We start from the raw sequence: 14,579 nt of genomic DNA on the forward strand, positions 1-14,579 counted from the left end.
ATATTATTACGAATAATTATGACTATAAATGCATACAAACACTACAACAACCAATCTAGAACCGCCACAACTAAATGAAAATTTTGACTTTCCCTACTGTTTCACTTTGCAATCACGGAAAACGTCAGGGAATCGACACTTTTGCTGACTTTCATTGGAGGAGAGGAAATATGCTCAAATGAGGCGTTAGGCCTGAGTAGCATTGATATTTGTATTTCTGCGGCAAAAACAAGTTTTAACCTCCAATGGATGTAAAACGTCTTCTCATCCCTGTTCAAATGCCAGGTTATTAAAAAAGGAGACCAATTCACCATTTGAAAAGTATTTCCACCAGTAATGTGACCTATAATCGGAACAACTCAATTGATTTTTTTTAAATCTCTTTGAAAGGGAAAGTAAAAGCAACTGGAAATAATGTGGTTGCAAAAGTGTGCACACCCTCTTATAACTGGGATGTGGCTCTGTTAAAATTTAACCAATCACATTCATGTTAAAAAGGGGTCAGCGGAGACCTCATCCATCCATCCATCCACTTTCTTCCGCTTATCTGGAGTCGGGTCACAGAGGCAGCAGCTTAAGCAGGGCTAGCCAGGAGATGTAATCGTTCCAGCATGTCCTGGGTCATACTCGCGGCCGCCTAACGAGATGCCCAAGCCACCTCATCTGGCTCCTCTCAATGCGGAAGAGCAGCGGCTCGACTCTGAGCCCCTCCCCGATGACCAAGATTCTCACCCATATCTCTACGGGAGAGCCCGCACACCCTGCCAAGGAAACTCATTTTGTATCTGTGATCTTGTTCTTTCGGTCACAACCCACAGCCTGTGGCCATAGGTGAGGGTAGAAACGAAGATCGACTGGTAAATCGAGAGCTGTGCCTTTCCGCTCAGCTCCTTCTTTACCACGACAGACCGATACAGAGTTCACATCACTGCAGACGTGGCACCAATACACCTTCCTACTACGTTAAACGATTGCATGTTTCGTAGTGAAATGTGTTTCTGCGTCTGTGCTTGCTTACGTAGATGAACTGGACTTTTACACTGTATATGTTGGGTTCTTGTAGTCTTCCTGACAATCGAGAGACCACCAGAACCTTGTGGAGGTTTCCAGAGTGTGTTTGGCCCATCCAGGGAAGCAACCTCGCTGCCAAATCACTTCCACCACAGTTTCTCAGCAGGAGAAGATTAATGACCAGGATTAGTCATACTGTACTGCTTGCCCAGTGGGGTGAACCGGTGCATATGTAGGTCACATCAGCCGAAAAACATCCAGGTGGGGGAAAAAAAAGTCAAATTAATGAATGTACGTTGAGAATGTTGATTACTACTGCTTCAAGGCCCTCAAATACTAATCCTGTTTGTGTTTTACAATGTAACAGTCCTCTCTCTCCAAGACTAAATTTATTGAGCACATCTAACCCATATACTGTCGTATCTTTGGGCAGAGGTTAATCTTAGGTCACTGGGTCAGGACACAGTGTGTGTTGGTGGGCTTTAGGCTTTAGACTTTGTCTTTGCAGGGTCATCCTGTTCTCACCCTGCAGGGTCACTTTGGACTGCACTCGATTACACAAAAAGGCTTCAAATTTGAAATTGAAAAGGGTAACTATTGAATAGTTAATAACTCAACAATTGTTTTATAAAAAATATAAACTAGAATTGAAGCTACAAGCAGCAATGAACGGCCCTCGCACCCCCTTCTTACTTCCTTAAAATGATCATCAAACTTTGACACCGTGATCCGCCCACATTAGATGGTGAAGGCTCTGATAAGATCTAAACCATCTTTTTGGATTTCTGATAACACACCATAAACCAAGCCTGCACCCCACGTTTGAAACTATGTTTGATTTAGCAGGAAAAAAGTAGCAAGTCACATCTATCCATCCATCATTTTCTACTGTGCTTGTCCCCATTAGTGCCAGGGGTGAGCTGGAACCAATCCCAACTGAGCCAAGATTCAAAGCAGCAAACTGGACTGTGAGGGAGACTTGCTAGCCACTGACTTACCATGCCAGAAAGCGCAACCAACCCTTTTCTATCGTGTTTATCCTCAGTAGACAACTGCAGCCTATTCCTGCTGACCTTGGTCAAGAGGCAGGCTACACCTGGTCGACAAACAATCACACATATAGACAAATTCATACTCACATCAACATCTGTAGATAAAATATTCAATAGTCTTCAATTAACCTAGCATGCATGTTTTCAAAATGTGGAGGGAAGTGGGAATACACCCACACAAGTACAGGCAGAACACACCATGATTCAAAACCAGAACTGTTATGCAGACATGTTAAACACTAACTCACCCTGCTGCCCAATTAGACACATCCATCCATCCATTTTCTGTACCACTTATCCTCACAAGGGTCGCGGGCGTGCTGGAGCCTATCCCAGCTAACTCCGGGAGAAAGGTGGAGTACACCCTGAACTGGTCGCCAGCCAATCGCAGGGCACATATAAACAAACAACCATTCGCACTCACTTTCACACCGTCACTGAGTGGGAACTGGACCCACGCTGTCTGCACCAAAGTCAGGCAAGTGTACCACTACACCATCAGTGACGGCATAATATCATGCAAGTCAAATCAAAGAATCAAAGAATTAACTGCCAGTGTTTTGCTTTTTCTTTAACTTCTTTGAGCAATCCACGCCATTCTTGGGCAAAGATCTGTGATGGAAATGTTTTCCTCAACACGTCACACCTAAAGTGTGAGTAAAGTCTGAGCGCTCCATGCTCTAAAACTAGCAGACATTCCAACAGCTTCTTCCCTCTTTCAATCAACTTCTTAAACAGCTAACCTAGAATTCCATTGCAACATGCTGCCAATTTTTTGTCTTCACATTTCTGTCGGGCCAATTATACATTACTCGTGCACTCACTGTAGTAGTCTCGCCATGCTGCACTATTTGCATATCTGTTGTTGACCAATACTGGCCACTCATGCCAGAGTAGCATCTGCCCCGCTTGCACACTGACTGAGGAGTATGCAACATTTGCACAATCGACATTGTCCCAGATTATCGCACTTCTACTCACTTTAAACTGCATACGTTCCTCGAAGTCTTTGCACAATGGTCATTGCAGCAGACTATTCCTATATTAGTCATTCAAACTGCTCTAATTGCTACAGGACTCTGCATCTTTTTGCACAATTGTCAAAAAAAAAAAAATAATAATAATTGTACCGGCATTACCAGATTACTAGTAACCTTTTATTGCTCATTGACTGTTTTTCTCAATTTCTTTATGTCTCCAAAGATGTTCTCTTTCAATTGACTGTCTGTTGTCGTACTAGAGCGGCTCCAACTACCGGAGACAAATTCCTTGTGTGTTTTTTGGACATACTTGGCAAAATAAAGGCGTGGCACAGTGGATGACTGGTTAGAGCGTCTGCCTCACAGTTCTGAGGACCGGGGTTCAATGCCCTGCCTGCGTGGTTTCAGGTCGCTTCTGAATTGGCTATCCTTCACTTTCACATCACAATCGCTCAGTCTTGATCACGCATAAGAATTAGACATCGTAATTATTGGACTGGTTTAACATTTAAGATTATTGTAAAAAAAAAATTCAAACTCGGTCCATTTAATGTTTAAGACTCCAGTGTCACCAAACACATTGTCACTTGTTTTCAAAGTTAAGTGTTTTATTGACAAGACTTATTATGAAAAGTATGAAGCGTGAGGAACATGAATCACTTCATATTATGCCTTTGTCATTTATCATTAGTTTGACAGTTTTTATGCGTCCTCCACCCATGTCTACTGTTTTGGGTTTTCCCTCCTCCTGTCTCCCATGCCTCCATCTTTCTTTCCATCATTTGCCTACAGCACAGACATTTGTTGCCTCACCTTACCTGCTCACCAATGTTTGGCTCCGTCAAGAACGGGCCTTGTGCAGCTGTGCTGTCTTAGTGATGCAGTGCGACTGGAATGCAGAACTTCAAAGTATAACTAGAGCACAGACAAAGAATGGCAGTGTTCAGGGGCGGGGGGGATGAGAATATGTGATCTCATAAAACAGTGCACAAACAGATTGGTACGGTTATGCGAGGTTCGGCAGCAAAGGGTGAGGAGCGGGAGGGAGGGGTCGCCTCACAAGTCCTCTGCCTGCTATGAGAGAACCAGAGGACGAAGAGAGGTGCGCACACACATGATGCGCTTCCCCAGCGACATTGCAAATCTGACCACAGTCATGTGACTGTTAAAACATACACGGGGTAAGTGTAATAGAGGCTCATGTGTCTAACATGACCAAAGACTGAGAGATGTTGCCTTCCTAGGCCCATAGTGGAAAGGTTTCTGGTTTTGACTGAAGCAAGAAATGGGTCAAAGGCGGTCAAATGAGAAATAAGGCAAAGAAAGATGTAGGGAGATGCCAAGAGAGCGGAAAGAATCCACCGAGTGCTTGCTAACAGTTTGAGGGCCTAATGGCTTTCAGATGTGCTTTTTTTTTTCTTTTTCATTTTCAAAGGCGCATAAACCATTCTCTCAAAGAGGAATCCTAACAACGGTTGGAATTGACAGTGTGAAAATTTCTAAATGTCTCTCGTGTTAAGCGTGTTATGTATTTTGCATTGACGGGTGTGCCTGTATTTTTAAATCATCTTTTATTTATTTGGTTATTTAGACTTTGATGTCTTCTTTTGTGGGGAGCTGGGTGCAACCGAACTGGGTGGGGGTGGTGCTCTCCCCTATTTCCTGTCCAGACCTTGGGGGTGCTGGGATTTGTAAGGGGTGAGGTCATCTCTTGCTCCATATGTAAAGTTGACTCAAGCAAGGGAGAGGAAAGAGAGAGATTTTGCCACATGCACATCACATCTGTCTGACAGCAGCTAAGCTTTAACAGGCATTCTGTATTATAGTAAAGTGATGGAGTTTCACTGTACTCTAATATGTGCATACACGGTATCTACTTTGAAATCCCTTGCTCACTTTTACTCTGTACATTTAGACATCATCAATCTGCAATTATGTTTTTCAGAAGTCAAGCCTAAAGGAACGGATATCGAAAAAGAGCCCCAATTCCCATCACTGCATCGGTGCGATTGGTGTTAGTAATGAGGTTTGCAGATTCTACAAGGAAGCCTTCGCCGATGTTGGTCAAAATCAAGCTGGTTGACAGGATCTTGAGGATAGCAGTAACAAAGAAAGAAAACTGACCAATCAATGTGACTTGTCTCTCGCTTTGAAGCGATAGGATTAAGGGTTAGAGACTGTAGTTCTAGTACACTCACCTGTGATTAGTTTTTACTCACATCCATCCATCCATTTTCTGTACCACTTAATCCTCACAAGGGTTGTGGGCGTGCTGGAGCCAATCCCAGCTATCTTCGGGCGAGAGGCGGGGTACACCCTGACCTGGTAGCCAGCCAATCTAGGGCACATATAAACAAACAACCATTGGCACTCACATTCACACCTACGGACAATTTAGAGTCTTCAATCAACCTACCACGCATGTTTTTGGGATGTGGGAAGAAAATGGAGAACCCGGAGAAAACCCACGCAGGCACGGGGAGAACATGCAAACATCACACAGGCGGGACCAGGATTTGAATACCAGTCCTCAGAACTGTGAGGCAGATGTGCTAACCAGTCGTTCACCGTGCCACCTAATACTTACCATTTCCATTTCAGCGTAATTTTATAGTTTATAGTGCTGGTTGCAGGATAAAATGACATCAAAGACCTCTTTGAATGGCTTTTTCAATGCAAGTAAATTTTTTCCCAAATTAGCCTCTTAATTGATAAATTTATATCAACTTAAAATACCCTAATAAAAAATGATTACCTGTAATGGATCATATTTGACAAAGCCGTCGTCTGTTTGTGAATCTTTTCAGAAACCCAAAGAAAAAACGCTTTGGTTTTACACATCATTGATCATTAATGAATAAACATACCTGCAGATGATTTCACTTAAAAAAGTGCACTGTAAACATGTCATCATTATTCTTGAAAGGCAGTAATTTATCTGGAACATGTATCTATGTATGTTTTTACTGTTGTGTTACACAACTTGCCTTGGAGCAGGAATGTCAAAGTCATTTTTGTTGCAGGCTAAATTGTTGGTAAGGTTTCCCTCAGAGGGCCATGACTGACTGTGAAACCATATAAAAGTTTCATTGCCTCATCACCATAGTATTACATACACACAACACACCGATGGACAACTAGTTTTGAAATCAGAAGTCAAGGATAATAGTTTGTTCAACTATTGTTCAAGTTACTGTGAAGAGGGGTTTGATAACAAAAACATGCTTGCAATATTTCAACGTTATTATTTACTGCATACTTTCGCGGGCCACATACAATGATGTGGCAGGTCGGATGTGGCTCCCGGGCCTTGAGTTTGACACCTGTGCCTTTGAGGCTATATGTTTAAATGCAGGGCAACATATGCATATGCACATATTTTATACACATGCACATTGCTCTGCTCATTCAACCTGTACAACATCAGGCCGAAATCCTCATAGAGCCATGCAGACTGACTTGACTTAAATAAGAGTTATTTGTGCTTTATCATCTGTAGCATGTCTGCTTTACTATCAAAATACCAGTAAAATAAAAATAATTGTAGGAGAAAATACTACCATGTGTATGCTTATTGGAATTGTGAATATAAATTAAGCAATACAAGTATGACCTCACGCATCTGACACAAAACTCAACTACTGGGGAATTAAATCGATACAATTTAAATGTGGAAGTTGCAAAAGTCAGTCTTCCATACAGTTTTGTCTCCACCTTGACACCAAAAGTCTCCCTTGTCAAACACAACCTATGTTGGTAGAGAATCCATATTTATGCATACTTATTAGCTGGTCATTTGCAATGGGGTGGATCCCCAGAATACAATATACTGTATGGCTGACAAAAGCAGTCTCAGTAGAGTGCAGGCCTTCACCTTCGTTGAAGATTGCTACATTTCATTTGGATCCGAACCACATTGTACACCAGGGATTCCCGTCACCTTCCTATGCCTGAATTTTGTTTTTCATGCAGTGGGATCCATGCATCACTCCCTAATAAATTAGGGAACGTGCCGTGTCTCACAATGTCGAAAAGTTGGATTGTAAATCCAAAGGTTCTTACCTTAAGATTTACAATGGATGGTTCAAGAGACACAACTCCAATTTTTCAAGAGCCACAATTTGGATAATGTGGAAAGAGGGGAAAAAACTGAATTAGATATTCTCACATCTGAATCAAGCCTCTTTCAAATGTGGATAAATATCCCATATGCATCAGATGTCTACCAATGCAAAATAGCATAAACGGGAACATTGGACAGACCCCATCAATCCGAACTTGACATCATCCAAATACACTAAACAGTGACATATACACACCTGCATCTACTCAAACAACACAACTTGTGAGTTACAGTGGATATGAATGTTTTTTTCTTTTCTTTTTTTACACTTTCGTGACAAGAATGTTAGGTGTAGATGTGAGGTGTCTTGCTTTAATTTCTTAAAATCAACTATTTAATGTTACTTTTTTTTACACTTGATGTCCATGAAGAATGTTGAAAAAATGCTACTTCAAAAATTGCCTTTACATCTAATAAAGTTTGTAATAGTTTGCGGTGGAATGTATTCTTTGTATTCACTATATTTGACTGACTGATTAATTCAGTAATTTTTTGGTTATTTGATTTTTTTATGAATTGCCAGCAAAGAATTAACATTTGTACACAAATAGAGTTGTCTGCGCAGTGGAGGAGGCATGGAAGACCGTAAATGGCGGTCAAGGCCAAACTAAACCTCAGCTGATTCCCTTGAAGCAATCGGAAATTAAAAGCATCCCAACGTATTTCATGATGTCTACCTCACTTTGTCTGACATCAATGATACTGCACCCAGTCATCATTTGTGTGTGTGCATGTGTGTGTGTGTGTGTGTGTGTGTTTGCATGCGCCTGTGTCAGCGGTGTGAGAGTTGGAAAAGTCACAAAAAGGTTTTATGAGTATGAAAGTCTAGTAAAGCAGGTGTACTTGGGACAAATGGAAGAACAGGATGTGCAGCTGAGAGATACCCCGCTGCCTGGCCCAATCTACTCATGGTGATCATTACAGGTTTGGATAACAGATGCTGAGGTACTTGGAACATCCTCTTAACCTACCTGCCTATCTGCATTCCTGGCACCTTTCATGTGCCCCCTGACCCCTCCCACACACACCTCTTTATTTGGGATGCAGCTGTTCTCATTTGGACTTGGAGACAAAAACAAAAAACAAAAACATCCTCAGTATTGTCTGGGTGTGAGAAGAGGTTTGGTTTGGTTTGGTTTGGTTTGGTTCACACTCTCAAAACAATGTCAAGCGATGGATTCTTAAGCAAAGCCATCACATTGTGAAGGAACTAAACATATAAACTGTTGAGTTTCTGATAAAACAAATCCAAAAGCGGCTTCTCACCATGTTGGTCATGGGAAACTGGAGTCACATCCTGCTATCAACACAAACAGATCCTGTTGTTCCCTGCAACTGTCTGCGACACATTTGTTTAGGGTCAAACATCGAATGCTGTAAGCTCCGCATATGCCCGGAGGCCAAAGTGTAAGTGCTCATCAATGGACCACCCAGAAGTTTTACACAAACCCAAAAAGGGAAACACAGAGCAGGACATATGTTGGGTCAAGACTGGAGATCTAAAAGACATGATGAGTCCATTTTCACACTCTGAACTGCTAATGTACACAAACGGTCCTTTGACACGTTTGTCCACAAACCACACACAATGATTATGGAGCTCATCTCAGGGGTGAAAGCATCAGGGGAGTGGCCGCAACATAATGATGCCGGTCACTTTATTAGGTATACCTACAAAAGCAAATACGTTACAATACAATAATATAAAAAATATCTTGCTTGATAAAGGTAAAACTCAGTAAATAAAACTTTGGTGTTCTTATAATTATGATTGCAGTTTGCACCGCCTCATATTAAGAGGCGTATAAATATTAGACCAATAATGATTATACGTATTTTAACAAAAAACTAATATTTTGATTACCTCATTTACTGTAGCTATTTGAGCGATGTAAAATACTAGAAACAATTTTCAACTTTATACTGAATATTAACCACAAATCTGACATTTCTCTGAAGGCTTTAAACTTAAAAACGCACTCAGTGGTCACTTCTAATTCTTTTAATTGTCTTTTAAATGTCAATTCCAACACCGTTTCTGGCAGTGGTGAGCCAACAGGCCAAGCAAGGCCTTCTCTGCTGGCCTTCTCTGCTGGCCGCTGTTACGGGTTAACCCCGTAACAGCGGTAATCTGGGGCGTACACTTTCTGCCATGAGGCCCTCCCCCACTGCATGAACACCAAGCGCCCTTATTCCATGCAGTGGCCATTGGGCGGAATTGCCACTTCCATCCATCCATTTTCTGAGCCGCTTCTCCTCACTGGCTCCTCAGCAGGCGTGCTGGAGCCAATCCCAGCTGTCATCGGGCAGGAGGCGGGGTACACCCTGAACTGGTTGCCAGCCAATCGCAGGGCACATACAAACAAACAACCATTCGCACTCACATTCACACCTACGGGCAATTTAGAGTTTTAAATTAACGTGCATGTTTTTGGGATGTGGGAGGAAACCGGAGTACCTGGAAAAAACCCACGCAGGCACGGGGAGAACATTCAAACTCCACACAGGCGGGGCCGGGGATTGAACCCCGGTCCTCAGAACTGTGAGGCAGACGCTCAAACCAGTCGTCCACCATTCCGCCGAATTGTCACTTCCACATTCATTAATTTGACCCAATTCTACCAGTATAGCGTGCAATTGGCCATAAACTATGCCCACAGCTTGAAAAAAGCACATCTTCCCTGAATGTGTTTTCTGTTATTTGGGCGACAATGTCTCTACTGTCTGGCTCCATGCGCCTTGAGTTGTGAGGCAGTGGCGAACCGGGTGGGATTCACCGCCCCATTTCCCAATGCCAGCTTGCCAGCAGAGAAGCAGCTGGAGGTCTGGCACAATGGCATTTGGCCCGTAAACCACACACAAAGCGTGCACCACGGTCCCCCTGCCTGGATGACTTTTTCACACTTCTTCCCCTTCCTCCTCCTTGCGACGCATCGCGGCTGACGACCCTTAACGGCATCGATTACCGGCCCGCTGAATTTCAACAGAGACAAAGGGGTAGCGTCCCCAGAATGTCGCTCTGCGGCCAGCCAACGTAAATTAAACTCAATGGGACTGTTTCTTTAACCAATAACTTTTCAGATTCATCTCATATGTTATTCTGTCTAAATAGTTTATGTTTTTGTCATGTTATCAGATAAATATCAATTCTGAACTGTTCTAGGTGATGTACATGACAAAGCTGCATGCTGTTTTATCGCATTTTAGTATAGTATTTGATGGTTTCTATAATTGCGACGTGACAGTGGTAGCACTAAGAGCTGGATTAAGTTGGGTAAGTGTGAGTTTTTGGGGCAAGGGAAGTATTGTCAGGATGAAAGCTGGCGCTTCAGCAGTCCAGCTGTGTGGTGTGCCAGCAAAGGCACAGGATCTGTGGGTGGGGGGGAGGATCTGGATGAGTCAATATTTGTTGTTTTGCTTTTGAGTGTCTTCTTTGATAGATCGCGTGAACTCACTTGGCAGCCTGTGAGGTCACCCAGATGCCACTTCATCATCTTTCTTTCAGATCTTCCCTTTCAGTGTGGAACACACAACCGAAATATAGCGTGAGCTCGGTCATCCATTTATCAATTGCCGATGCAGTGGCTTTAAAATTAAGTAGATTTTAACATAAAGACGTGTGGTGGCGGCACGGTGTACGACTGGTTAGTGCGTCTGCCTCACAGTTCTGAGGCCCGGGGTTCAAATCCCGAGCCCGCCTGTGTGGGGTCAGGGATGTCGAACAGGCCCTTAGTACAAATACAAACAAGACTTGCCACTTCTCTTCACTCACTAGCCTCTACACACTCTTCGAGAAAAATACAATGGTAGTGTCAAAGATACAGTTTTGTTACCAGGTTGTACGAACCTTTTTTTTCAGCATGGAAAAGGTTCACACAGTTACCTAGGAGTCTACAGTCTAATTTGTGGTACTGTAGAGTGAATCAGCGCTGCGATAAATTGGCCATCTGTCCAGCGTGTATCCTGCTTCTTGTCCTCTGTAAACTGGGATAGGCTCCGGTGTGGTACATTTGTGCAGATTGTACCTTGAGGGATGAAAATGTACTTCTACTGAAACCCAAGACTCATTGAAAAAAGCTCATTGTCATCAACCTTCTGGTTCCTTCGTCAGTGTGGTGGTACCTTTGAAGATACTGTTTTGTACCATTTAGACTTTTACAGCTTGGGAACCAAAGTCCAAAAAGGAACAGTGGGCTCCGGAAAATTAGTCCTATGTGGTACATATCTGACCATACCTGAAGTTCCTACACTCACCAATAGTCACGAGCTGTGGGTCGACCAAAAGAACAAGATCGCAGATACAAGCAGCCAAAATGAGTTTCCTCCGCAGGGTGTCCGGGCTCTTCCTTAAAGATAGAGTGAGAGGTTAGGGGCTCAGAGTCGAGCCACTGCCCCTCCGCATTGAGAGGAACCAGACGACATGGCTCGGGCATCTCGCTAGCATGTCTCCTGGATGCCTCCCTGAAGAGGTGTTCCGTGTACATCCCACCGGGAGGAGGCACGGAGATGACCCAAGAAACACTGGAGAGACTATGTCTCTCGGCTGGCCTGGGAACACCTCAGGAGCTGGATGAAGTGGCTGGGGAGAGGGAAGTCTGTGCTTCCCTGCTTAAGCTGCTGCCCCCGCACCCCGATCCCAGATAACCAGAAGAAAATGGATGGATGGATGGATGGATACAAATATTCGATGTAGCTTGAGGGACAGACATGGACTCCAATAGTCACCTTAAACTCATGGTGGGCTCAAGTCTGTCATTGTAGTTTAAGGTGTATAATGGATTGTCAGCAGCAGGGTGCTGCTTTTGATCTCTTGAAAGCTGAGGTTTACAGTTTTGTAACACACCTGTGCATTTTTGGTTCTAGATACAACAGTCTAATAAATAACCCTATTAGTGCAGATTGTACCTCTTTCACTCTTTTAAAATAAATAATAATCATAATAATAATAATATTAATAATAATAATAATAATAATAATAATAATAATAATAATAATAATAATAATAATAATAATGAATTGCAGTACTTTTAGGCTTTGTCTGTGTGGTAGAGGGAAAATTACAACCATTGGAGTCTAATCAAAGATTGCCATATCTACAGCAAATTGAGGGCTATAAACTGATTTAAACGATCCCTCTGCTTTAAAATCAAAGTCAATCACAGTATATTTAGGAGTACCTTGGCTTATTTTGTATCTTTTTGGTCTTGGAAAGGTATTGTGAGTAGTCCTATGTGGCACAATAGAATATATCCTGGGGAACAGAAATTGACTCTTTACTTTCCAAAAAAGTACATCATTGTACTGTTAAGGGTACACTGGTTTGCTCCAAGGTTGCCACACAGGAAAGGTATAAGTATGGTATGTAATAATCAGTCTTTTGTGGTATGTTAATGTAGATTGTATCTTGAGGGAAACTAATTGGCTCATAGTGTACTCTTATTTCTACATGTTCATAATGAGCAGGTCAGAGGAAACTTTGTTTTTGTGACAAAACACATGATTATACTTCCAATAGAAGAATCTTAACATACTTAACATAAAGCATTGTAAGGAGAGTTAATGAACACTTCTGTCATGACTGTAATCAGACAACTGGCCTCAGGAATGCAACTCCCACTGTCAGTTCCCAGTCCAGACGTCCATCTTCGTTATGGTCATTCTCAAATCTTCGTCACATGATTTACAGCTGCGGGCCCCAACTCTGGTGATGTAGGGCAAATTCCTGAGCGGTGTTAGTCAAGTTTCATATACACAGCAGGAGCTGGCAGTCCAGAAGAGATGGGGGATTGATTGTACAAAGAGAATACGATAGATAAGGAGATTAGACGGAACTGGAGCAAACAACAAGATGACATTGATCAGACCAAAGAGGTGAGGAAGAAAAAAAGTGAGCAATCTAGTGTATTTTAAGTATTAATAGGTGGTTTGGATCTTTGGATCTGGATCTGGATAGATTTAGAAGACCAAGCAAAGATGTTGCACATAACAGGGAAGACTTGGAGAAGGTTAGCGAAGAACAAACCAAACAAAGGTCATTCCCCAAGTCCACAGTTTCCTCAGAGAGGTGTGAACTTTAACAGTGCGTAAAACCTCTGTGGTCTTGTTTATATAAGGCCTCAGAGAAGCTGTCCGGGCTTGGGGACCTCCTTTGTTATTACATATATAGGGTGGTAGTCAAGACACTGACAGTGTCATGGTTAATGGTTAATAAACAGTTAACTTTCCCGTGTGTCTGTTATTTGGGGAGACCCACACACAACAATTCCGAACAAGGCTCCTAAGATTGTTAGCGAACATAATGGTTAACTTTCTGTAAATGTTTCTGTTGTGAGGATATACGCGCGATGAATGGAGGAAGTTCTGTGGGGTATTGGATGCAGCCAACACCGGTCCGCCACCGATCCATGAGCCCACTAGTGGCTAATAAGTACTAGCCTAGCCATTAGTAGCAGGCCACTTGGAAAGTGGAGGCATCCAACTCGTCGTTGGCTTGCTGCGTGAGCCCGGCGTTTGTCACCACAATAGCCAACTAGCACAAAATACTTCTGGGAAGATGCATTTTTCAAGCTGTAAACAGAGCTTGATGGCTATCTGCACGATGTAGTTGTGATAGATATGGCCAAGCTATTATTACGAGGTAACTTGTAATTCTGGCAAATAGCCATAGAGAGCACTCGTGAATTATGTAGTGGGGGAGGGCCTCAGTCATGCGGCTAGTTTTTGGCCCACCACAAAAAATCAGGCCAACTGAGAGTTTTAAGCTATAGCTCAACAATTCAGTACTAAATTGTTGTCATTCTTTTCGCACGTTTTCAGCACTTACCCTTCAAACATGTAATTTTTGTATTTATATATAAATATATAATAATAATAATAATAATAATAATAATAATAATAATAATAAGAAGAAGAAGAAGAAGAAGAAGAAGAAGAAGAAGAAGAAGAAGAAGAAGAATCTGCCTCACAGTTCTGAGGACCCGGGTTCAAATCTGGCCTCCCGTGTGTGGAGTTTGCATGTTCTCCCCATGCCTGTGTGGGTTTTCTCCTGGTTTCCTCCCACATCCCATAAATATGCATGGTAGGTTAATTGAAGACTCTAAATTGACTGTAGGTGTGAATGTGAGTCCGAATGGTTGTTTGTTTATATTGGCTATATTGGTTCAGGGTGTAGCCCCCCCTCTTGCCTGGGATAGGCGCCAGCACGCCCGTGACCCTAGTGTGGATAAGCGGTAGAGAAAATGTATATAATAATAATAATAATCCATCCATCCATTTTCTGAGCCGCTTCTCCTCACTAGGCTTGCGGGCGTGCTGGAACCTATCCCAGCTATCATCGGGCAGGCACATACAAACAAACAACCATTCGCACTCACAGTCACACCTACGGGCAATTTAGAGTCTTCAATTAATGCA

Source organism: Phyllopteryx taeniolatus, chromosome 7 (assembly GCF_024500385.1).
Source record: "Phyllopteryx taeniolatus isolate TA_2022b chromosome 7, UOR_Ptae_1.2, whole genome shotgun sequence".
In the NCBI taxonomy this organism is placed as follows: domain Eukaryota; kingdom Metazoa; phylum Chordata; class Actinopteri; order Syngnathiformes; family Syngnathidae; genus Phyllopteryx; species Phyllopteryx taeniolatus.